Consider the following 26,317-nt stretch of genomic DNA (forward strand, 5'->3'; position numbering starts at 1 on the left):
CCCCCAAACACACCAGAAGTCCACAAAGCAAGGCAAGAAAGTGACCGTCTTCTCATTTGTCCTTGTCTGAGATGTTGCCCCTGAACATGGAGGTTCCATTCAACTCTCAATGCTAATAGCAATCATTGTTTTAAGCCATTTTTCATAAGCAAATTAGGGCTGCAATTTACATCTGACCAAAAAGATGTCCCCAAATCAGCAAGATGGTAAATTAAAAACAAAAACATCTGCAAAAGCAGTATGGTAGAAGAGCATACATCCTCCTTAACATTGGTAGGAATACTTGCTTCAATGTGAAACTTGAGCATGATGTGCAAGTGTGCCTAAATGCATTTTCCCCCTTCAAGGTTATTTATTTCCTGGCAAATGTCTGCAGATTTAATCAATTAAGGCCCACAAATTAATTGACTGCAGTCTAATTAGGTGACAGGCTATGACAAGCAAAGTTTCAATAAGTTCTTGCATTGTCCAGGTCTGGGTAAGGCGCAGCATTCACACGTGATAGGTCCCCACCCAGTGACTTCTCCCAGAAAACAACACTAAGAAGTACCCTTGCAGCTTTGGCTTCCATCACTTGTGAACACTTGTTGCACAGAGAGTTTGCAAAGACAGCACTTTACCTGGTAAAGCCGACTGCTGCGTCGACACCACTGCAAGCACAGGAAGTGTGGGCGACATTCACCCGAACATCTGGGTGCATGCAGCTGGGACCCCTGCGGCTTCTTTGGTTAGCCTGCAACCCGACGTTGGATTAGGCAGTTCAGGGCAGGAACAGGGGTCTGGCAAACTCTTCCCCGCCCCTCCCCGGATGCAAAACGGAGATATGCACATGTCCCCAGGCGTAAATTCCTTTGCACACAATCGGACGTATTTCGAACTGAAATGTGCATGGAACTGCAGCCACACTGTTGCCCAAACTGGACGGTTTTGACTTGCGAACAAGTAGGGCTGGGGCGGGGCTCTAGCGGTAGCCTTGTGCCGAGCGCGCGAAGGTGGAGCCAGGCAGGGAGGGGCCCGGGGCTGCCCCCACCTGCGCCCAACCCAAGAAGAGGCCAGTTCTCCGAGGAGGGGGGAGCGCTGCCCCACAGCGGAACCGGCGCACGAGGGGGGGGTAGCCCCCTCCCCAGCAGCAACACCAGCGGCAAGCGCCTCGGGCGAGGTGGCCATTGCAGCTTTCCTAGGGTCGGGTGATTGACAGCCCGTGTAGCAGAGGCTGGGTGGAGCCGCTGGGTGGGGTCAGGGACAGGCGGCTGGGTGGGGAAGCCAACGCCGAGCGGAGAAGAGGGGGAGCCGGGCGGCGACAGAGCCAGCGCCCGCAGTTTTCGCGCAGCCCTCCCGGGGAAGCCGGAGCCGGCCAGGTAGGGGGCTGGGTGGAAGCAGCCCCCCGCGCCCCTTCGGCCGCCGGCCCCACCCACCCAGCACCCACCCACTCCTGCGTCCCCGCCCGCCCGGAGCTCGGTGGAGACGCGCCGAGAGAAAGTAAGTCCCTCGGCTGGGTGCAGTCGCGGGCGGAGAAAGGGCTGGGCGGGCGGAGGAGGCGCCAGCCCAGGAAGCGGCAGCCCAGCGCGCCTGGCTCCGGGGGGCGGGCTGGTTGGCGGGCGGGCGGGCGGGCGGGCGGGCGGGCGGCTCTCTCGTCCGGGTGAGGAGGAGGAGGAGGAGGAGGAGAGGGCGGCTGCCGGGCAGGCTGGTCGGAGGAGAACGCAGCGAGCGGCCCTTGGGCTGCCTCGCCTTCTCCCCTGGCCGCGGCTCCATCTTGGCCGCCTCCTGGAAGAGGAAGCGCCCGGAGCAGGCGGGGGCGCTGCCGCTGCGGGCCGGGCCGCCTCTCCCCGCGGCCGGGGGCGGCTTGCTCAGCGTCCTGCCGGCGGGGACTGTCCGGGCTGGGCGCGCTCGGCGGGCCCCAAGTTAGTTGTCGCGGGTCCGAGCCGCTTCCTGACAGGTCGGCCCCTCCCACGCCCGCGGGGCCTGCCCGGGTGGGAAGGAGGCGGTGGCTGCGGCGGAGCTGACAGCTGGGCTGGGCTGGGCTGGGGGGAGGCGGCGCAGGTGTCAGGGAGGGAGCCTGTACTCCGAAGAGCAAAGTCGGACTCGTTGGTCCTCCGGGGGGCGGAGGTTACTCAGGAGCGTATTCCTCGCTCCTGATCCTCTTAAGCGGACACGCGTTGCCCTTTCCCCCCCGCGCCCGCCTGCCTGGTCCACCTGGACAGGTACATCTCAGCTTGATGATCGCCGCTGGAACTGTCAGGGGCCCTAAAGGGCAACGTTTCGATTGGAGGGGAGAATTAATATTGCTATAATAGCCCTTTGTGGGTGGCCTTTGACAGGCAGAGAAAGTTCTTGCAGGCTGGCTAAGTCGCCTGGGAACACCCTCCCCACTCCAGACATCCCTAGACAGATCAAATCCACAAAATCTGCCCCCCCCCTATTTTGCTTGGGACTTTGGGGGGGCTTGCTGGTTCTTCCTACACTGGCACAAGCTAACACCTTGTGGGTGTCCAGTGGCTAAGAATGCCAGAATTCACAGGACATTCAGTCTCTGGTTACAGACTCTTCCTGCAGGGGTATTCAAACTGTGGCCCTCCAGATGTCCATGGATTACAATTCCCATGAGCCCCTGCCATGGGAATTCATGGGAATTGTAGTCCATGGACATCTGGAGGGCTGCAGTTTGACTACCCCTGTGAATCTTCCTGGCTTCAGGAAGGCTATGATGGTTCTCCAGCCAGATGGGCAAGAACACAGCGTCTTTGTGTAATTGATATATAGATATGAGTGAGAGAGCATGTGTGTGTAAAGTCACAATTGATTCATGGGAACTCCCACAAGGGGCTTGCAAGGCAAGCAAAAAGCAAAGGTGGTTTTGCCATTGCTTTCTTCTATGGTCTTCCTTCCAAATACCATCTCTACTGACACAATCCAGGGGTGGCCAGACTGTCTCTCCAGATGCCCTTGGACTACAATTCCCACGAGCTCCAATCAGCCACAGTTTGGTCACCCCTGGAGCTGCCCTCCCAAGAGACAGAATGCATCCCTAGAATTCATGGGACCTGTGGTGGAATGTAGGCCTTTTCTCAGGCTGGCTGAAGCTGCTTCCTCTGCCTTGGTTTCTTCTCCTCCTCCTCCATCTTCATCATACTACATGTTCCCTTCTTCCTTAGCACTGATTGTCTGGGTGTGGCCCTGGGAAATCCTGGCTAAATAGGGTGCTTCAGCCATACAGTGGAGAAATGTGTTGGCCCTGTCTTAGAATTCACCCTTCTTGTGTGGTGAAGGGTGGGCCAGGAGCCAGATCAGGGCTACAAGGCTGAATAGCACTCACCAGAGTGTTTTTGCTTCCAAAAATCGGAGCTCACTCTGACTGAGGATATTGGGAATGAACCTCTATGGTGGCTGAGACTGAGATTTCTGTGTTGGGGTGATTGACTGTATCTGCTGTCTTGGGTTTGCTTTGTATATCTTTCCTTCTCTCCCTTCTGTGTGTCCCATCTCTGGAGCTTTCAGTATGGAGAGCTCAGCTGTGACCCCATTGACAGCTGTAGCTTCCCAGCTCTGTTGACATCTTTTCTCACTGTGGAAAAAGCCATAGAAACAAGATGCTCAACAAACATTGCAGTCCCGCTAACACCAGAAGTCCCCTGCAAAAGGTTTTGGAGACTCATTGTTTTCATGGACCTGAGTGCCTTTTGCTTAGTTTGTGTCTTGTCCGAAAGCTACCTTAGCTAAAAGGCTCGGCAGCTTTAAGACTTGAATGTAGGTATCTGAATTCTAACCATTATCCCCAATAGACTAGAAGGACACACCCTTTTTTGTGCTGCTCTCCTGCTATTTTTTTAAATTAAAGGCAACGTTTCCTTAAGAGATCCCCTACCTACTCCTCCCCCCATCCTAAACTTCAGCACTGGCTGTAAGAGTCTCAGGTTTCTGGGCTCAGTGACTTTCCAGATGTTTCTTTGGCTACTGTAGACAAAATCCGAGTGAATCTTTGTGGGAGTCACTCAATAGCAGGAACATAGGACTGCCCTATTGCTTACTGCTGGGGGAGTTGCCTGCTGCTCCAAGGAAGAGACTGATTTATGTATCTGTTTGGGGGGGCTTGATTTCCATCTGTGCAGATTTTTCTTCTTGTTTTCCTGGACAAATGCATAATCGATAGATGTAGGCACCTTCTTTCTGTGTCCAACAATTTTTCAGGGAGCAACCACAGATATAGTGCAGCACCCAGCTTACCTGAAGATGTTCCTGGTTTCTGTCCCCAGCATCTCCACTGAGAGGGATCTGTAGTAATTGGGCTGTTAGGTAGCATCTGTGCCATGAATTATCTGAGATATTGGGGACTTCCTGATGTTGCTGGTTACTGCATTCAAAGCCAAGAAAAGAACTGAAAATCCATCCTTTCAATACCGAGGGACAGATTTCACCTCTCTGAAGTTGGTACCACTGAACTGTGAGGTGGTTTTTCGAACATTCTGTCTTAGAAGCCGATCTGAATTGTGTTTACAGAATTGCTGGGTGGCTTTGAGATGGGCCGTAGCTTTCATTGTTTCCATCCTTGGCGATTCCCTTGGGAAAGGACAAGCCACTGTCTCTTGGAATGGGCATTAAAAGAAAACCTATTGTTGATGTAGTTGCCTGATAGCATGGCCCAGAGGCTGTTAACTGAGATTCTGGGTTATGCTGTGGATGGGATGCCCTGCTGGTAGACTATGGGCATGGTCGTGCCTGCCCAGTTTCCTGGTGTCTATTTGCTTTTGTACCCAAAGACTCAACCTTGCTTTCCTCCAGATCATTAGAACAGGGAGCTGCCATTCAGAAACAGCTGCCTCCATTGCAGGGAAGATGCTTGGATATAATCTCTCCATGGGAGCCTAGTCAGGATCTGGGCTACAGGATTTTGTACAAATTGCAGTTATGGATTAGCAATAGATCTGGAAACCCTCATAGAGCAAGTTACAGAAGTCCAATCTGGAGGTGACCATTCCATGGATCATTGTGTTTTGTTGTTCCGGGATCAGATAGGGCACTAGTAGTTTGGATGGAGTCACTGAAGCAGTCGATGCAAACTTAAATGGACTCCGGGGAATGGTAGAGGACTTGAAGGCCTGGAGCAGTGGTCCCCTACCTGCGGCCCACGGCCCGGTGCTGGGCCGCGAAGGCCATGGCACCGGGCCGCGGCTCCCTCTCCCCGCCCCCCCCCCCCACAGTAAAAAACTTCCCAGGCCGCAAGCTTGCGGCCCGGGAAGTTTCTTACTGCGGGAGGGCTGCGCATTGTGCATGCACGGCCTGATGCACGGGCGTGGCCCGCTGCCCTGCCGGTCCCCAGCCTCAGAAAGGTTGGGGACCACTGGCCTGGAGAATCATTGTCCATGGGGTCATAATGGGTCGGACACGACTTCGCATCTAACAACAACAACAACAAGTTTGGCTTGGTGAAAATGGAAAAAGGCCAGTCATTCTTGTTTTGTGACCTGGGCCTCCATAGTTAAGGAGGGGTCCAGGGTCGCTCCCGGGTTCCTAACAGTCTGTGCAGTGGAGAGCCGCACCTCGTCGAGACTGGGAAAGCATGCTTTCCTTGTCGGACCCTTTCCTTCCTAGCCACAGGACCTCTGTCTTAGAAGGGTTCAACTTCAGGTGACTTCGCTTGAGCCATTCCTATGCCACCTCTGAAAACCTGGTTTGTTTGGACTGAGCCATTTAGCAACTGATTTTCAAAACTTCTCTTGGTCTTCCAAATGGGATAAATTTAGAATCATGGGGCACCTTTAAGACCAACAAAGTTTTATTCAAGGTATGCACTTTTGTGTGCAGGCACACTTCCTCAGATGCAGTGTCATGGAGTGGAAGTAAGCAGTTAATACTTATAGGCAAAGTGTGAGTAAATTAACATACAGCATAATATGTATGAACTGCTTACTTCTATTCCATGACATTGTATCTGAGGAAGTGTGCCTGCACACGAAAGCTCATACCTTGACTAAAATTTGGTTGGTCTTAAAGGTGCCCCTGGACTCTAAATGTATTCTGCTGGGGCCATTTCTGAGAGCACAAGAACATCTGGATGATACCAGCCCTTGCCTTTGCTTTTCTGCAAGGGTGAGGCAAGTGAGCATGAGCTATGGGAGTGGGCATGCTTCCTAAGGAGGGTGCTTTGCTTGCTAGCTGGTGGCTGCCTAAACTTCTGGGTTGCAGTTCTCCCTTTGAGCCTTAGCAAGTCTTTGCAGACTTTAAAGCCTTTTGTTGGCCTTGGGGAAGGAAACATTCAGTTCCTAAATATTGTCCTATCTTGAATCTTTGGGGATTTTTTATTTTTTTTGTTGCCAGGCTGTCTCTGGAGAAGAGCATTTCCCCCTGTGAATGTTGATTCTTACAGCAGATACCCCTCTTACGTTTAAGAGATGGTGTCGTCGGGCTGGTCTTGCTGGTGTCAAATCTAATACTGCCATTTTGGTGGAAACTGTACCAGGCAAATTGTACTACAGAGCTGCTTGACTAGGCCTCCTTTTCCTTATTTGAATCACAGGAGCTCATTAGCTGGAGGGCTGGGTTGTCAGTACAGCTTCATTGTGGCTATTTCAAAGTCAGGCATGATATAAAGAAGATATAAAGAGGAGTGCAGGGAAGACTCCTTCAAGGGATTGGTGAAGACAGAGGGAGGTGGCTCTGGACTGCTTAGTCACAATCCCTTTTTGGAAGTCTGCTTTGGGTGCCTTTGGGTCAGTCCCTCCTTTTACCTTTGTCTTCCTTTCTCTGTTTCTCTCTCTCTCCCTCTCTCTACCCCACAGGGTTGCGGTAAGGATAAAAATGAAAGAGGGGGAGAAAAATATTGTAAAGCATAAAAAGCAGATCATACCTATGCCTAAGAGCCTCTTGTGGCGCAGAGTGATAAGTGGCAGAAATGCTGTCTGAAGCTGTCTGCCCATGAGGTTGGGAGTTCGATCCCAGCAGTCGGCTCAAGGTTGACTCAGCCTTCCATCCTTCCGAGGTCGGTAAAATGAGTACCCAGCTTGCTGCTGGGGGGTAAAACGGTAATGACTGGGGAAGGCACTGGCAAACCACCCTGTATTGAGTCTGCCATGAAAACTCTGGAGGGCGTCACCCTAAGGGTCAGACATGACTCGGTGCTTGCACAGGGGATACCTTTACCTTAACTATGCCTAAATAAATAAATAAGAGGAACTTGTAAGACTGCTTCCTAGCAAAGGGCCAAACTGAACTAACTGTCAGCCCATGCAATGTGCGTAAAGAAGCTCTCGATCTGGAAGATGTACCAAAGGAGTCAGATTTTAAAGGAAGAAATGGTTTGTTAGTAATTAATCCAAGGCCTTCCCCACATCTACCATGTGCTTCCCTCTCTTTTGACTCTTTTGCTCCACTTGAGGCTTTGATCTTGGAGGTGCTGCTCTCTGAGAGAAATGGTTGGGGGCAAGGTGCTTGGGGGTCAGTCATAGGAAAAGAAGTTTGGCTCCTATTTGCTTTTCATACAGAATGTCCGTTCCCTTGTTTCAATATGGTTTGGGGCAGTTCCGTGCTCTAAGCCAGGGGTAGTCAAACTGCGGCCCTCCAGATGTCCATGAACTACAATTCCCAGAAGCCCCTGCCAGCGAATGCTGGCAGGGGCTTCTGGGAATTGTAGTTCATGGACATCTGGAGGGCCACAGTATGACTACCCCTGCTCTAAGCCCTGAGGTGAATGTTGTCATAGGTACACTAGGTTAAAATTTTCTCTTCTGTGTCTGCAGAGGGTTAAGGGTTGCAATCTTGTGTGTGCATAAAGCCACGGGGAACTGAGTTCAGGCTGGACAGAGCTTGGATTTCTTCTTAAATAGCAAGATGCCAGACCTCAGGGATGACCCTTGTACATGACACCAGGGAAAGGCTGCCAAAGGCTCAGCTTGTCCAGGAGGGACCTCTGCTCTTGCAGTTGAACTGAACTCAGGGCCTCAAATTTTGAGTTGGCCTTTTTGTGTTGTGCACAATGTGTAAACAGGCTTGCTGACATGCTTTGTGAGAGGGTTGGGTCTGGTTGCTGGCCATTAAAGTCGCTGGATCTTATCATGCAAGCTGGTGCCACCTCACAGAACTTGCCTCTGCCCTGAGCAGCACTGTAATTATTTAGCAGCTTGGCTAGTTACTGCATCCACAGAATATTGGCCTCTTCTTCCCTTAGGGATGCTGATGATATTACAGGGAAGGGTCTGTTGTACATGTGGAGCCCTGGGAAAGGAAGGGAAGGAAGGAAGGAAGGAAGGAAGGAAGGAAGGAAGGAAGGAAGGAAGGAAGGAAGGAAGGAAGGAAGGAAGGAAGACCGACCGACCGACCGACCGACCGACCGACCGACCGACCGAACTTGCCTCTGCCCTGAGCAGCACTGTAATTATTTAGCAGCTTGGCTAGTTACTGCATCCACAGAATATTGGCCTCTTCTTCCCTTAGGGATGCTGATGATATTACAGGGAAGGGTCTGTTGTACATGTGGAGCCCTGGGAAAGGAAGGAAGGAAGGAAGGAAGGAAGGAAGGAAGGAAGGAAGGAAGGAAGGAAGGAAGGAAGGAAGGAAGGAAGACCGACCGACCGACCGACCGACCGACCGACCGACCGACCGACCGACCTTCTGGAATGATTCCAAGGGAATGGTTGAAGACTATGAGTGCTCCCTGACTTGCAGGGCTTTGTTATTCCAGTCTGGGACCTCCCTGTTGCTGCTTGGCTTGTGGCTCTGCCGTGTACCACTTCTTTCCTCTGTCTCTGAAACAAAAAAAAGGAATGAAAGCCCATGGCAGGGGAGCTCTTCTGGTCTCTGCTTATCAGAGGGGGAAACCTCCAAATGGAAACGAATGGAGGCAAATTCCTAGTATAATTTATTTTAAAGTGCATCTGTCTTTGCATCCTGGAACTCCAAGCAGAGTTTTAACTTTATCTTTTAAGGGAAAACTCCACATTGGTAGGCAGGATCTTTAGATGGCTAAAAAGTGAGAGGCCGAAGATGGAAGTAATATACAGTAGAGTTGTAGCATGTTCCTTAGCCATGGGCTGAGTCCGGTTTCTTTCCAGCTTCTTGAGTGAATTATAGACATTCTGCATTAAAGCAAATTAAACACGTGCTCAATGATCTATTTAGCTCATCTCGCTTTTTGGAACTCAAACCCAGAGGGAGAAAGACCTCCTGTTCACTGTATGTTACCTATCTGCCTTCATAGTTGTGCCCCGCAGAGGGGCCCAGGCAATTGGCTAAGAGCAAATTCTCTAAATCAAAACTTTGCCTGTACTGCTGTGTACTCATGTTGTGCTTATACAAGTGTGTGTGTTCTTCTTTAGGACCTGTGAGAGAGGAGTACAGCAGTGGTCCCCAACCTGCGGGCTGCGGCCCGGTGCCGGGCCGCGAAGGCCATGGCGCCAGGCCGCGGCTCCCTCTCCCCACCCCACCCCCCCGCAGTAAAAAACTTCCCAGGCCGCAAGCTTGCGGCCCGGGAAGCTTCTTACTGCGGGAGGGTGGGGAGAGGGAGCCGGGGAGAGCCGGGGAGAGGGAATCAGGGCCGGCCGCGCCCATGCGGGCATCAGGGCCGGCCGCGCCCATGCGGGCACGGCCCGATGCGTGGGCGCGGCACGCAGGCGCGCCCCGATGCCCTGCTGGTCCCCAACCTCAGAAAGGTTGGGGACCACTGCAGTACCAGGAGGAGGTTGAGGGTCTAGGCACTGAAATTTCACTCACTGGGTATTAGATGCCCTATACCAGGGGTAGTCAACCTGTGGTCCTCCAGATGTCCATGGACTACAATTCCCATGAGCCCCTGCCAGCAAACGCTGGCAGGGGCTCACGGGAATTGTAGTCCATGAACATCTGGAGGACCACAGATTGACTACCCCTGCCTATACAGTAACCTGTAGATTCTGAGTCATCACCAGTTACTGTCTACAGATTTCTAACTTTTTCTCATACCACGAGGACTAAATGCAGAATTTACTAGGATAACGGCTAAATTTTGTGCCGCCGCCATAAAAATCCGATGCTCTAAAGTAGCATAATTTAAAGTTCTATTTTATGATCTGTTTTAAATTGCATTATATCAAATGACCATATTGTTTTGGTCTTTTATGTATTAACTTCTGAACGACTGTAATAAAGTTTGAACTGAACTAGGATAACAGGTTGCGTATGTTCAAGTGGGTAGCCGTTTTGGTCTGAAGCATGTGTTTGGCAAACCTTTTGGGGAAGCACCACATATATATGACCTTGCTAAACAGTTGTTAGACAACTGGATTTAACAAGTACCTTTCTGCACACTCTGAGTACCAAACCTGCTCTTTTCAGTGCTGAAGTCTGTACCAAATGTGCTGTGCGTCCAACTTCACTAGCTTTCCGAAGGGGAGAATTGGAGGGGGGGGGGTTAGTGGAGGTGGAGGCTGCTTCCGTCCTGCTTTCTGCCTCTTGCTCCTCTCCTGATCTAATTGCAAAAGAACAAATGGAAAGGAGGGCAAATTCCAAGTTGATCAAAAGAGAGACTTTGCACTTGGCCCGAGCTTTTGCTGTCACGGGATTCTGGAGGTGTTGAGAATTCATGGAGGGCTGAGGCTGGCCTACTTAGCGTGCCGCCTGGCCAGGTTTTCCCTTCTGGCCCCCACTAAGCTTCTTGCTGATGGGCAGAGCATGGTGTGACCCAGCGTGGCCTGCTGTGGGGCTGAGCCAGCCTTTCTTCCCTGCTTTTATAGTTTGTAGCTTCTTTCTGCCCTGTGCTTCACTGTTCTCCCCTCCCCAAAGTTGGCTTTCAGGCCCATATTTCCTCTTTTTGTGGCATGCAAATTTGCATATGTCTCTCCACCTCCGAATCCTCGCGAGCCTTGTTTCCAGAATACTTTATCTCTGCAGCCCTTCTACTGGGGACTTGGCTGCCTGTCCTTATGGGTTCCCACCATGGGTTCCAGCAAGGCCAGGGTTGTGCAAGACCCTCTGGGCCCCTCTCAGGTTTGGGCAGGTCAGAGAGATCAGGACAAGCAAGCAAAATCCACTCCCTTGGCTTGGCTCCTTTCCAAGCTCAGGGGCCTCATGGAGCTGCGGCTGGCTCTTGCCCTACCAGGCAGAGGAGAATATTTGGGCTGACTCGGCTTCTTTCCCCAACATCACCACTCAGTGCTGGGCTGCTGAGAACTGCAAGCCAGCTCCTCCCTTGGTCTGTGTGCTGGTGCTCAAGTCCGCTGTTGCAAGCAGTCAGCAGTTTGCTTCTGTCTTCAGCATCTTGCAGCACTAGGTTCAAATTACACTTTTTACCTTTTTGTGAAGGATGTTTGGTGGCCCCAAGCTTGCAACAGCATCTGTGGCACATGCCCTGTGGCTCTGCTGAACTGCTAAAAGTAGGGAGGACTCTTGACGTGGAAGATGCAAACAAGCTGCTTTGGGGGGCAGAAATTCACTCTTTAGCGTGGGGTTTGTGTTGTACATACCTATGTGAGCAAATTCCTAACTCCAGGACTGTTGTGTGCATGTAAGTTATCATAAACAATCCCAGTGCTTCTTTCTCATAGCCCAGCTGTCAAATTGGTTGCTTAGCCTGGACAGGATTATGCTCTGTCCCTTGCACATTAAAAAAGGGTAATATTGGGACAGGTCATTAAACTGTGCCCAGCATCACCAGCGCCCTTGACAGATACTACACTGTAAATGTCTGATTGGTTCTACCATGTCCCAAAGTTAGATGCAGTCTCTTCTGTTTCTCTAGAAGAGCTCATCCCATCTTGTAGCCTCCTTCACACCAAATTAATTCTCACTCATTTTTCTCCCTCCCCACCCTTGCCTTTGCCTTAGCCCCATTTTCTCCCCCCCCCCACTAACTTCTGATGCTTCCTCATCTCTGTTGGACTCTGAGTCTCACCAGCAAGAGAATCTGACACCCCAGCTGACATGATGGTCAGATAAGGATTTGAGGCTGGAAGGAGTACAGACTGGCCCGGTCTGCCGCTGACCCTATGGTGCAATCCTGTTTGGAAGAGGGAGAGTATCCTTGCTGCAGTTCATAGGCAAAAGGCAGTGTTTGCTTCAAGGGCAAAGCAGGCTACCCAAAGGAGGGTTTTCAGTGAACAAATCAGAATTCTAGTTATCAAGGTGCTTCCCCAGTTTTGGAGTTCTCAGCTGTACCCATTTAGGACTTGGGGCTTTATTATGAGCAAGGGCAGGACTGGGCCAGCAGCTGGCCAATGCTGAGGCTTTCCTAAGAATAGCGTCCGCCTTTTCTGGCACAAGACTGGCTGACCTACTTGAGAACAGCACTTTGAAAGTGTGCGGAATTTCTCTAAACTTCAGGGTATTCTGTGCTGGCATTCTCTGCTTAAAGGGTTTGGTGTGGGGTTTGTTTGGGTTTTTTTGGATGGGAGGTTTAGCGAAATCTTTAAAATATCTTAAAAATGCCCCTTGTGTCCGAAATCTTAAAAATACGAAAGTTTGTAACATGTAATGTGTAGGAATGTGGAGTAGTGCAATGGTATAACATAGATAACCCTGTGGAAGAGACGTGAGAAAAGGTGGGAAGGATTTGGGAGTGGGGCAGGGAACAGAAACACCTATTTGTATTATTTTTTTAAAAACACAAATGCTCAAGGCCCCAATACACTACTACATTCATTTGTTAGCTGTCACTATTAGCTTCCTTTGAACTCAAGTAGATACTGGCCATTGTGGCCTGCAGTGTCTCCCCTCCACATGAATGGGTATCCAGTTTAGCATTCCCAGGTGAAATCTTGTCTTCCTGAGCTTGTCCACTCACCTAATTCTTCTGACGCAGAAAGATTAAGATTAGAGCATATTCCCCCCCCCCCTTGTGGTTAGTTGTGTGTGTTGGTGGTAGGTAATTTCATGATTCCCTCAGCCACAAGCGGGCTGCTTCTAACATGTCATTCCCCACCTGAGGAATCTCAAGCTAGGCCAGTTCCTGCAAAGAAATGGGCCCCTGCATCTTTAAGAGTAGGCTGGCTTCCCTGTGGAGCAAAGAGGCAGACTGGGTGACATGCTTGGAAGGTCACAGCTGTGAGCAGGGAGGGTGCGTGAATATGTGGGGGAGATTGTGGGAGGTTCCCGAGCGCAGTGTCGCTGGACTGCACCGTACAGAAGCGACTTAGATGCAGAGATGCTCTCTCTGCTGGGCAGGAGGGGTGAGGGGCCCACAGAGGATCCTTCCGATCTCAGCGGTTCTCTCAGGTTTAAAACGTTCTAGCTGTGCGGCTTAGAGGTGTTCTTATAACAGAGTGGCTTCTTGCTTTTTGGGGAGGGGGGCACTTTCTACTTTCAAATGTGCCAGTCCAGGAAAGAGAACATATCCAGAGTTGGGCCACTTTCCTAAGCCATGGCCGAAGGATGATCCTGCTCGTATCGTTTGCTAGCTGAGTGCCGAGGTGCGGAGGAGGCTCATTGCAAGATGTAGCTTTAGGACATCCCCCCCCCCAACCCACGGCAGGCATGGTCCATTCATGGTCCGCTGCTGGCAGGAGATGGGCAGTCCAAGGCAGCAGAAGTAGACAAATCCCAGCGACCAGCCTCACATAGCAGGATGGACAGCTTCTTACGAGTGCCCCAGTGGTCAACTTCTCAGCCCAGTTCCCTAGTGGGTACACTGATGAGTTTGTCCCACAACCTTGCCTGGAGTCCTGTACGGGCTACAGACTAGGAAGATTCCCTCTGGCTGCAGCCTCTTCACAATCTAAATGACCTCTGCATGTGCAAAAGGGGGGCTGATGGGTGCTGAGCGTGGGCTTGGCTCCAGAGCTCACTCGATGCCAGGGCTCAGCTGCCCTGGAACATTTGTAATGAGATCTTCAACGTCTGCCTGTTTTGTCTGCCCTGAGTGGGCAGCGCCATCAAGACCTTCCCAGCACCTTTTTCCAGACATAGCGGCTTGTGTTTGGCAGGACTGCTCCACGACTTGGGATGAATTCTGTTCCTCCAGCTTCATTCATTGTCCTCAGCGGGGCATCAGCAGGAGAACCAATCTGAATGTTCTCTTCCCACAAATGAAAACGTTCTGTCTGCCAGTTTGTGGCCCAACCATTTGCTTTTGTGTAATGGTCGTTTCACAAAAGAGCCCCTTGTAGCGCACAGTGGTAAGGCAGCAGACATGCAGTCTGAAGCTCTGTCCATGTGGCTGGGAGTTCAATCCCAGCAGGCGGCTCAAGGTTGACTCAGTTGGGGCTGTCTGAGCATAGGCAGAGCGCCATTTCCCTCATCACTGAGTTACCAGAGCTTCCTGTCTAGTTTCATCAGCCCTTCTTCAAGAGATGAAGCTTATGCCTCTTCAAACATTTGTTGATCTCTGGCTACCCTGAGCTACTGGCCCTTGCTCTGTGGGTGTCATTTTTACCCCATTTAGTTACCTTTCTAAGGTTGACTTCTGCCACAGGTGGTATTGATGCAAGGTTGGTTTCCTTCTCTCCTCCCAGGTGTACCCTCATGTGCCTTAATCGTGCCGCATGCATGCAGCTGCCGCTACAAAGCAAAACCTGCCTCTCTCCCAAGGAACTCTGACCTCACTGGCAGATCACTTTCAGTCATTAATATTTCAAGGGATGGGCAATGCCAGAGTGCACCATGTGGGTTATGCTGTGTCCCTGCCATATGAACCAAAGGGAGGCAAATAAATCTGCTACTCACCAATTTCTATTTTGTTCTGTTTTACCAGAGTGCATAAATGTCCTTATCTGACAATATCCACACAGTGGTTGTTACAGTCAAGCACTTGAAATAGTCTAGTGCGTGTTCAGAAATGAAGGTGTACTTCTTGCTTGTGCCAAAATATGGTTCCCGGGAATGTTCAGACCTCCCCTGTCATCACCAGCTCTGTGGCTCCTCCTCATTGCAAAGTTTGCATGTCTTTCTTGATACAGGACCCCTTCAGTCTTTTGATTCACTAGCACAGTTGTAGCCATATGAAGGTGCTAGCTTTGCTTGTGCTGCCAGCCCTGCATAATCCAATTTATTTATTTTTCTTTTACCAACAGATATAAAGTGATTGCCACTTGAACCCTTAAAAGAGGCTCAGTGCAGGGTTAGGTTCTGAGCCTTTATGGTTTCTGTCCACCACACCAACAATTTTGTCCCTCTCTAGCTTCAGCTGTAGTTTTATCTGCATTGCAGGAGGGCCGTTTGGTGGCCACTGGTTCCCCTGCTGCACGCAGCATCAGCATGGCTTGTAGAAGCTCCCTGGCAGCTGGGTGCCCTGTTACATTGCAGCCTGACAAGGCCTGTAATTTATTCTAATTGGTCATTGTGCAGTCTGTACTGAGAACAGTGTGCCAGGAATGGTGATAACTACACAGCATTGGCACCTGGGCTATGTGGAGCCACCTGGGCGACACCTGAACATCCTCTGCTAAGTTGCTACTTTACATTCTGATGTTCCTCCCCTGCAAAATGTGTGGTATGAATATGGAATATTGTTTTAGCCAGGGAAAGTGCCTGCTTACCAAGGGATCTTGCACAGCGGGGAATTTGGGTTTCTCCTATAGCAGGGATGTTAGCTTCTGTGAGCCCATGGACATCTTTGGAATTTTGAGGGCAGCTGGTGAGCACCATCCCATAATGGCTGCCAGAGGAGATAGAGCTAAACCCCAAATGACTGGTGCAGGAGATAGAGCCAAATAAAATGCCTCTCTTCTTACATTTCCCGGGAGGAAGGAAAGCCTGAAGGGGGAATGGAATTACACACTAACTAAGAAAAGCCAAGTTACCTACCAGTCCTTCTGTGGTTATGGCATCTGCTGCAAACCTGCTCGTTTGAATGATGGCAGCCAATAAAAAGCCTTGCCTTATAATCTCCCCACCCACCCTGCAAGCTGCAAGGGAAATACTGGTGGATGTCAAGGTGCTCATGGGCACCACATTGGGGAACCTTGTCCTATAGTTTTGGAAGGACCCAGATTTGTTTGCTTTGAGGACCAAAGGAACAGGAGAGTAAACTGAATGCATCAGTTACTATTGATAACTTGGAAGGTACAAACTCATTGAGGGGCAGCTTATTTTACTGATTTATTTTCTTCCCATTTTCCACTCCAATGGGGACTCAAAGTAGTTTATACCATTCTCCTGTCTTCCAATTTACTGTCACAACTACCCTATGAGGTAGATTAGGCCAGCCTTTTTCAACCTTTTGACGGTGGAGGAGCCCCTGAAATACATTTTCAGGCTTCAAGGACCCCACAGAAGTGACGTCAGCTGGCCACACCCCCTGCCACGCCCCCTGCCACACAACCCAGAAGTGACACAACCATCCACACCCTTTGCCATTCTTTTACTCCCTCCCCTTACCTTTACAACAACTACAGTTATGTAGGCCACATAGAAGCTGAGAAGACAGCCCTGACCCCCAGCATCATGCCACCACTGACTCCCTCCCTCTTTATACCCACAGCCTACCTTACCAAGCCCTCCGGGTGGAGGCCACAAACAAGAGAACTGGCTGCCAAGTCCAATTAGGCAGGAGGGGAAAGGCCGCAGACCCCCTCTGGAGCTGCTGTGGACCCTCAGGTCCACGGACCCCCGGTTGGGAACCCCTGGATTAGGCTACATGATTGCTTCCATGACAAAGTAAGGAATTGAAGCTAAGTCTTCCTGGGTCCTGGTCCAGATCCCAACCTTCTCCTACATTAACACTGGCTTGCAGCACTGGCCAACTGATGCTGAATTGCTTTTAGCCAGTGATGGGATAGAGTTGCTGATTAAAACTCTCCTTTAGCCCTGTTGCTCTGTTGCTGGATGGAGAGCAGGGAAGGAAGAGAACTGAGGAGAGCATCCTCTGTAGTGCACCAAATTCACCATGTTGTTTCTTTGTAAGTATCCCTGGTGGTGGGGGGGGGGGAGGAGGCTGTCGGCTGCCTGGTGTGCCTCTTTAACATCTTGTCACTTTGGGCCTGAAACAAATTCATCTCCCCAGGTGCCTGCTTTGGATAGTGGAGTGGCTTCAGATGAGAACTTATTGATCTTCCCTTCCTTATGTTGCTTTATTTACTAAAATGTTTTCTGCTGCTTTTTGGCACTCCCCAAAGTGATTTACAATCCCATAAAATTATGCCAAAGTAGATAACTGAAAAGCAGTTCAAAAACCCGTCTTTTAAAAAAGAAACAAATTTCTTTTTTCTGTTTATCTCCGCTTCTTTCTTCTCCTTTGTCCTTAAAGCAGTTTTCATTCTGTAAGTTCCTAGGAACGGAGACCCTGTGCTCCATAAATAATAGTAATGATGAAGCTGGATCAAGACTGGTGTAGTATTATTCCCATGAATTAGTACAATTCCAATGAGTTTGCACAAGACGATAACTGGGAAACTGTGTTTTTGGACTTAAAAGTATTTCTGAGAACTTTCTAGTAGTGACTTCATGCTACCTGCTTTTGCAGTATAATCTACAGGGGGTGAAGCTCATAATCTACCCATTTTGGGTACCTTATTTAGGGACAACTTGCGTCTTGCAGCTGGCCCTGTCTAGCTATCTGGGGGTGGGAGTGGTTGAGCTAACAGATGCTCAGCTGTAAAGAGAGGATGCTGAAGCATTTGGGCCACCAAGGAAGAGGTTAGTGAGTCGAAGTGATTCCAACCAGAGGCCTGGGAAAAGGCTCGTGGCAGAAGGAAGCTCTTGTGGGCTGGTCAGGATGTGCATCTGCCTGAAGAAAGCCTGGTGGCCTTCCTGCCCGTTCTTATTGCACATAAGGATGGATTCAAATAGGTAGCCGTGGTGGTCTGAAGTAGCACAACAAAACCAGAGTCCAGTAGCACTTTTAAGACCAACAAAGATTTATTCAAGGCGTGAGCTTTTGAGTGCAAGCACTCTTCCTCAGACTCGAAAGCTCACACCTTGAATAAATCTTCGTTGGTGCTACTGGACTCTGATTTTGTCGTACATATACATAAGTAGAGATAAGCTCCCCTGTAGCGGATACATGTCTGGTGTTTCTGTGAGAGAAGTGGTATTCTCCCATTTGTTACCTTATAGTGATGACAGAAGTATTCTCCCATATAGCTGTATAATGTATGAAACATGTCTCCGCCCTGCTCAATTTCTCACCAATGCCCTGCCCAAGGGCCCCGGCCCAGGACTTGCTTATGATATAGTCTCCCTGTATAGAAGCAATATATTAGGGTCAGCTATCCCTGCTCTAGGGTCTTAGGTGCAGGGCTTTGGTATCACTTACTGCCTGATTCTTTTAGGTGGAGATGTCAGGAATTGAACTTGAGACCTTTTGGATGCAAAGCAGATGCTTTACCACTGAGCCAGAGCTCTCCCCTGTTCCAGCAACTTTGGATCTTATTAACAGGACTTCGTTGACTATGGACAAGAATTGGTTCCAAAACCATCTGCAGTACAATAAGAGCTGCGGGTAGAGAAATTGTTACCTGTGGGCACAGCCTACTTTTGGTCCTCATGCTCCTTTCTGCACAAAGTGAGAAGTTTTTGCATCTGCTGCCTTGATCTTCTGCACAGTGGTTCAAATCCACTGCTGGGGAGGATGTTGTCCAGGAAGAGAACACTAACTGAAAGTACAACAGGTGTTCCTTTTACAAGCTGATGTCAGGCTTTTGGTAGGAGAGAAGCAGGCAGCCCTACCTATAAATACATGGGGAGCCATGAAAGAGAGATGACAAGACTTCAAAGTGGACGAACTGTTGAGATAAGTGCCACTTAGCCGCATCCTGTGTGTTTGAGATTAGAGTGTTAACTAAATCCACCAAAAGGACCAGTCTTCCTGATGTTGTCTTCTTCCCCCATAGTTTATTCCCTCCCCTCCCCTCCCCTCCCCTCCCCTCCCCATAGATTGCATTGCCATCAGGAAGGCTCTGCCCTCGCGGCCAGCCACGTGCCCCATACTGTTCCAGCCCTTCCGTGCAAGGCCTGGCATGCCTAGGCTGCCCTGGGTAGCACGCCCAGCCTGGATCAGCAGCAGAGCGGGTGGAGTACATCTCCGTGTTTTTCCACTCTTGGCAGGGATTGGGTACAGGGTTATGGAGAGGTTGCAGGGAGGTAGGTGGTGCCATGCTTCATGCTTGACTCCTGCTTCTGTTGCTCTTTGGAGCTTGGGGTTGCAATTTCCTTCTCACAACCAGTTGGGGAGTTGGAGTGGAAGCAGAACAAGAATGTTGGCATGAAGGGAGTAGCTTGAGTTTTGAAGAACTGATTCGAGATCCTGCTCTGCTGCGACCTGGTGGGACACATCATTTCCCTTTCCAGCTTTTTCTTTTCAATAAATGACTGCAAGACACCCCCTCTTGCCCCTCCAAGCCTGCCAGAAATGGGGCTATCTGTAGCTTGCCCAGCCCCGTGGAACTGAATGTATTTGAGCTCTCTTGGCAAAGATATGGCTTCTGCTTTTTCCATTGCCATCTCCTACATGAGATGGCTGAGGTGGCTCTTGCCAATGGTTCAGGGCATCTGCAGTGGTGGGATTCACTGACCAGTTGACTGGTAGTTCCTGGTCACCTCCTGAATGCCTCTGGAGAGCTCTCGGTGTTGCAGGCTGCTGTCTCCAATGGGAGTGGAGAGAGTAGGTGATGGTTTCAGAATTGGGTGGGGGCATTCTAATGGCCAGGAAGGCCCTGGGATTGGACTGAGCAGGACTAAAGAGCTTGTATGTGGTCCATAAACTCTGTGCTTATCATAGAATCATAGAGTTGGAAGGGGCTGCCATGGTCAACCAATCCAACCCCCTGCAGAATGCAGAAAATTCACAACTACCTGCCCACACAAAGACCCCAATTCCATATTCAGATGAGCCCCCCCCCCAAAAAAAACAGGGCTTTTCTGCATATTGGACATTATAGCATAGTCTGTTTTATGGCAAAGCGCTAGAATTTATTGTGACTCACCAGCACTCCACACCTCTCGAGCTGTTTTGCATGTTCTGGCTGCTTTTTGCACGTCTTTGGCCTGTCTACCACTGTCAATCACTTTGGCAACCAATCTCTTTCCGGTACTTCAGGTGATTGCCGAATTTTTTAAAAAATTCGGCACTGTTCAGGACACAACCCTATCGTTCATCCACTGTAACCTGCCACCTCCTTGAACTTCAGCCCAAAATCCCAATTGCCTTTTTTGCCACCAAGTCAAACTGCTGGCAGGGGCTCATGGGAATTGCAGTCCATGGATATCTGGAGGACCACAGGTTGACTACCCCTGGTCTACATGACCTCTAGATACCTTTTGCACACACTACTGCCAAGACAGGTTTCCCAACCTATAATGATGCATTTGATTTTTCATTCCTAAGTGCAGAACTTTACCAGTTTGGTGTAGTGGTTAGGAGTGCGGACTTCTAATCTGGCGAGCCGGGTTCGATTCTGTGCTCCCCCACATGCAGCCAGCTGGGTGACCTTGGGCTCGCCACGGCACTGATAAAATTGTTCTGACCGAGCAGTGATATCAGGGCTCTCTCAGCCTCACCCACCCCACAGGGTGTCTGTTGTGGGGAGAGGAATGTGAAGGCGACTGTAAGCCGCTTTGAGCCTCCTTCGGGTAGGGAAAAGCGGCATATAAGAACCAACTCTTCTTCTTCTTCTTACATTTTTTCAGTACTGAATTTCATTTTAGTCTAGTTTTCCAGCCTGACAGGATCATCCTGTATCCTGATTCTGTCTTCTGCTGTGTTTGCTACCCCTCCACGTTTAGTATCATCAGCAAATTTAATAAGCACACCCTCTATTCCTTCATCCAAATCATTTATGAATATGTTGAACAACACAGGGCTGAGGCACTCCACTCATCACTCCTCTTCAAGAGAGGCATGAAAATTTAGGCTTGCAGTGACCACACACTTCCTGTCTGAGATCAAAGTGAGGATTTGTGGGTTCAGACTTACTCGTGGACTTAATTTGTACCCTGCCTTTCTCCCCAGTGGGGATCCAAGGTGGCTTACACAATTTTCCTTTCCTCCATTTTATCCTCACAACAAACCGTTGAGGTAGATTAGGCTGAGACTGGCCCAAGCTCTCCCACTGAGCTTCCATTGCGTGAGTGAGGATTCAAACCCAGGTTTCAAACACCATATTTTTTCAAGTTAATGGTGCTTATATTCAATAACTACCTCCATTGCCCTCTTGAGCAGGGGTAGTCAACCTCCAGATGTCCATGGACTACAATTCCCATGGAAATTGTAGTCCATTGACATCTGGAGGACCACAGGTTGACTACCCCTGCTCTTGAGTGTAGCTGTCCATCTGAAGACAGCCTGCAAGCTTCTTCCAGACTCTCCCTTTCTAGGTAAGAGAGAATCCTTGGGGGATAGGATGGTGAATGGAGTGGAAAATACATGATAAGACTGGAGTCTCGCTTCTGCAGTTTCCTGATACTGCCTACTCTCATCCTCTTTTTTTTTTTTTTTTGCTGGCAGCAGCTCTTTGGGGGCTCAGAAAAATATTCCCTGTCAGGAACCAAACTGGGACCTTTAGCATGCAAGGCAAATACTTTCAAAATTAGCCCTTCCTGCTGTTCGCTGGAGTGGGACAAGCAGCAGCAACACCTGGGCAAAAATGGCAGAACCGTCAGAATACATCCCTATCTCTGTTTCAGCCTGCTGGGAAGGACTGGTGCTGTAGTGGAGGTTGTGGCTGGGTGTGGGTGGATGGGGTGGGGCAGCATGGAAGCGCTGGTTATACTCCGCCGCTTAGCCACCCACACCCTCTCCTATAACCTGATTTGCAAACTAGGGGGTGGGGGATTTTCCAGTCTGTCCAGAGATTTTGCGGAAGCAATACAGCCAGGGGGTGAGAGAACATCAGCGAGGTACCAGCATATGGGTGCCAGACTCATCTAGTTAGCATGCAGAAAACAAAATCTAAAAATTTTCCTTGTTTGGAAATTACAAGGTTGATAGTTTGAAAATGCAGTTTCAAAAAAAAAAAAAAAAGCCCCTGATGTTAGTAACATTAATGTTAACTGCTAGGACCCTCTCTACCAGCTCTGCATCCTAGGTTTGTGGAGTTCTGGCCCTTTCCCTCCTGCCTGTCTTCAAGGCATGGCTGCTTACCATGCAGGGATGCCTTTTAGTTATGGTCCTGGTAATCCTCATTATTTCTGCTGAACATTCCCCCTCCAATTGCCGCCCAATCCTGGGGAAAAACGCAATTGCTTTCCCTGCGACGCAAGTGCAGGATGCATTCTGCAGCTGCTTTGTTAGGGAAGGTGTCCTGCAGTTGCCTAGCAACTGTAACTCCCTCCCTTTGCCCTGCCCCCACAGTGCTCTGGTGCTGGTGGAATGAGAGCCAAATGTAAAAGGAAGAGAGGAGGGCTGGGAAATGGCAGCCCCCCAGAAAATATGGGGGTTGCACTGAAGCAAGAGAGCATTCCCAGAGCAAGAGGGCCAAGGCCAGAACTGCTGTCATGCTACTCTGTAGGCCTCCCCCCCCCCCCCTCCCAATATCCTGCAGCTTGTATAACAACTCCCTGGCAAATAGATGACTGCTTGACTGGCCAGAAAGGGATTTAAATGGTTATAGGGTGAGGGGTAGCAGGGGCTGGCTCGGCAGTGGCCCTCCCTAGCCGTAATCCTCTAGGGCAGGGGTAGTCAACCTGTGGTCCTCCAGATGTCCATGGACTACAATTCCCATGAGCCCCTGCCAGCGTCTGCTGGCAGGGGCTCATGGGAATTGTGGTCCATGGACATCTGGAGGACCACAGGTTGACTACCCCTGCTCTAGGGCCCTCACTAACTCATGTTGCATCTTCCTTCAAACACCCTAATTCAGTAAGATGTCAGAAGGCCTCCTTGGAGTCCATTTTAGAAATCACAGACTGAGCTGAGCTCTGTGCAACATCCCTTTCCCACGTGTGTGTCCAGCACACAGCTGACGCTGCGCTCCCCCACTACCCACCCCCAGATTCCTCCTGCAGCTCCTCTGCTGCCTACAACTCTTCATGCCTGTTTTTCCTACTCACTTTCCATGACCCCCCCCTTCCCTAAAAATATATATACTTTTTTAGCCGGCTTGAAGTTTTGACCTGCACCAGGCTGGTTAGGGCTGCCAACCTCCAGGAGGGGTCTGGAGATTGCTTACTATTACAACTCATCTGCAGATGACAGAGATCAGTTCCCCTGGAGAAAGCGAAGGGTGGACTCCATGGCCTGCTGAGGTCTCTGTCCTCTCCAAATCCTGCCCTATCCAGGCTCCACCCCCAAATCTCCAGGTGTTTCCCAATTCAGAGTTGGCAGCCCTATGCATCATACACCCATGTGTCTTGTAGGGAGGAGGAGCTATTGGCTCCAGCCCTGTAGGATCCACTTTCCTGCTTCTGTCTCCTGCTGGGCTGTGTATTCCAGCTGGCTAAGTGGAGCTGGCTGGCTATCGGTGCCACGTCCCTGTTGGATGGGCAGGCAGCCAGAGAGGCTGCTTGAGGCCAGCGAGGGGGGGTTGTTGGAGGAGGGAGACTGCAAGTGTGTATGTGTTGGACGGGGGCTTCTTGAACAGCTTGGCTTGACTTAATGGCCTTTATGTGGGCCACAATGGCCTGTCCCTGGTGCCAACCCCTGTCCTATCTTTATTGGTGAGGCTAATTATTTCTATCTTTAGGGTGATAGATCTGCCCCCCCCCCCGCTTCCTTTCCCCTTCCTGTCTGAAACCTTGAGAGCAAGAAGGGATGAATGAGACAGCTGTCTAGCAGGTTTGATTCCTGCTGAGGCCTTGCTGCTTCAAAGGCTTGGTTGCTTCCGGACAGTATGGCCGTGATCCCCGTTGCAAACAGATTGGGCTAAGGTTTCCTGGGACAGGGTGACCTCCACATATCTGCTTGCCACAGGGTGGCAAAGGAAGCTTTCCTTCTGCTGGTGGAAACTAGCTTTGCTAGTGTCAGCTGGGATCCGGCCTAGTACCAGCTCAGTTGGGTGTATGCAGTTGCCGAGGCAACCGAGCAAGCAGGCTGTCTGCCTCTGGCCCCTCCCCTGCTCTCTGCCTTGAAATAGCATCTGTGCCTGACAGCATCTTTGCTTGCTGGCAGAGGAGGGTGAGGCTGAGTTGGGGCTGGGAGGAAATTCCTGCAGGAGGTGTGGACGTGAAAGAGCCTGGGTGTGCTCCCTCTCTGCAGCCCTCATTAAAACAGAAGAAGAAAAAGAAAGAACGAAAAGCTCCGGGTATCTAGTGCTTGCAGCTGTGCTGGAGAGCAGAGTTGAGGCTGGGAGGGGAGTTGCACAGCAGGCTTCCCATGGTGGGAGGAAGGCATGTGGGCGCCACCCTCTCTTCCGTGAGTGTGGGGCTGTGGCTTGCTGCAGGCCTTGGGTGGGGCTCAGTTGACCAAGTCCCCTGGGCGGGGCGGCTCCTGCCCAACAGTCTGATTACCAGACTCTGTATCCCATTAATTCCTTGCTGTCTGCAAGCATTTGTAAAGAGTGCACCCTCTCCAAACTAGTTTCATTTCTCCAAGAATAAAAGGCCCTGAATGTATTGTGGGCTCCTCTGTCTCTGGTGCAAGAACCAGGTCCTCAACCCTGGTGGGATTGCAAGTTCCGTGAGGGCAAGTTCATGAGTCATCCACCAACTTTTAAAAAACATGAGACTTAAGAGAGCTACCCTTAACGTTCTTCAAACAAAGTCTTGTGGTTTTGGAATCTTTAAAGGTCACATTTCATGTCGGCAGGAGATAAGTAATGTACAGGAGATGGAATCGATGGAAATGGGATTGTGTGGCTTTAGGGCTGTTGTTGGATCTTGGGAGGTTGAAATGCTGAGCTGTCATTCAGCGAGAAGAAAATCGCATTGGCAGAGGTTTGGAAGGCTCTCATGTGGAAGAGACGTCTTTTTCTTCTAAAGACTATAACGTAATTGACCTTCACTTTTAATTGTGACTTTTGAAATTTTGCCACTTCAGTTTTTTTTCCTTGTAGACGGATGACAGTTAAACTTTCACACTCCCATCTGCTGAGAGTGATACCTTTTCCGCACGCAGGGCCAAATCGCGTGATGTCTCCTACCTGCAATTGCGAGATAGTAAATTGCACTATTTATCCCCTCCACAGTCTGCCTCCCATCTTGCCTTTTCACTAGCGGGGGGGGGGGGGGAGGCACCAGAGAGAGCAATGCCCCAGCCAATATCTTACGGCTGGAATCTTTTAAGGTTTTTTTTTTTGGGGGGGGGGGTTGCCAGCAGGATCCAGCAGCTCTCCAGCTCACTTCTTTTCACAGACCCATTGAAATGCAGCACAGGTGGCGCAGTGGTGGCCAGGAGAGGTGAGTAAGCAGCGAGGGCAAGATAACACTAAAGATACTCTTGCGTGTTTCCCCCTACATATGGTCCTATCCCTGGCTGCTCGTTGATTGTTCACCTCTGGGATGTGTGGTAGAGATTGATAACTCCACTTTCCTGTATTTACCACATTGTGCCAGTGTAGTGGTTAGGAGTGCGGACTTCTAATCTGGCATGCCGGGTTCGATTCTGCGCTCCCCCACATGCAACCAGCTGGGTGACCTTGGGCTCGCCATGGCGCTGATAAAACTGTTCTGATCGAGCAGTGATATCAGCGCTCTCTCAGCCTCACCTACCCCACAGGGTGTCTGTTGTGGGGAGAGGAATAAGAAAGCGACTGTAAGCCGCTTTGAGCCTTCTTCGGGTAGGGAAAAGCGGCATATAAGAACCAACTCTTCTTCTTCTTCTAAAAATGGTCACATTGCGAGACAGTCTCTGAATGTTGTCGACATCATTTGGAGGGGCCCTAGTAAGCTGCCAAAATCCAGAGGCTGTATTGCCAAATATTCCTTGTGCAAAAGTTGCTTGAATGTTTCCAGAATTCTTTTGAGTGCGCATACTTGCATTTTAAGATGAATCCCTGTTTCTGCAACTGTGGGGTCTTCCACAAGGGTGTCTGCCCTGAATTCAATGCTTTTGGAAAATGGGTATTGCTCCTGCTTCCCCCAGAGGATCCTGCTGCATTCATGCACCTCTGGGGTTTCCCTCAGCTTTTCTCTGATCTTTCCCAAACATTTTGCTCCAAAGTTTTGGGAAAGACTGCAGTAAAGCCTGGATGGCTGCTTTGTGGGTAAGTAAATTTTGATTTTCTGGCCCGCATGGCTACCATGTCCCTTGACCCTTGTCCCTGTGACGGCATTTCCTCCCCCCCCCCCAAGTTCTCTGAATTCTCATCTTTCATTTTAAGAAAAGGTCTCTGTGACCTTCCTTAGCAGAGATTTGGGGGGAATCTCTTAGCCTTCGGGGGAAAGAAACATAAAAAAAAAAGAGAGAGAGCTGGGAATCCAAGGAACCTGTTACACCTATTGTTACAATGGTATATCAATACAAAGATATTCTGCTGATTTAAAAGAATTGTAAAAGGCCCTTGGAGGTGCTGTTGCTTCCATGCTTTGTCTGTTGTCATACCAGCAATGG

General features: G+C 50.1%; 1 protein-coding gene across 4 annotated transcripts in view; it reads left to right on the forward strand.

Moving 5' to 3' along the window:
• Positions 1-1,127: 1,127 nt before the first annotated feature.
• KLF8 (KLF transcription factor 8) overlaps positions 1,128-26,317 on the forward strand; it is a 58,627-nt gene continuing 33,437 nt past the window's right edge. The window contains exon 1 of one of the 4 annotated variants that reach the window (XM_077307602.1): positions 1,128-1,159. The gene's annotated coding sequence lies outside the window, so the exon portion shown is untranslated. Of the gene's footprint in view, positions 1,160-1,301; positions 1,480-26,317 lie in introns of those variants that run through there. The other 3 variants (XM_077307601.1, XM_077307600.1, XM_077307599.1) reach the window with 3 other exon arrangements.

This window comes from Paroedura picta, chromosome 13, assembly GCF_049243985.1.
Source record: "Paroedura picta isolate Pp20150507F chromosome 13, Ppicta_v3.0, whole genome shotgun sequence".
Lineage (NCBI taxonomy): Eukaryota > Metazoa > Chordata > Lepidosauria > Squamata > Gekkonidae > Paroedura > Paroedura picta.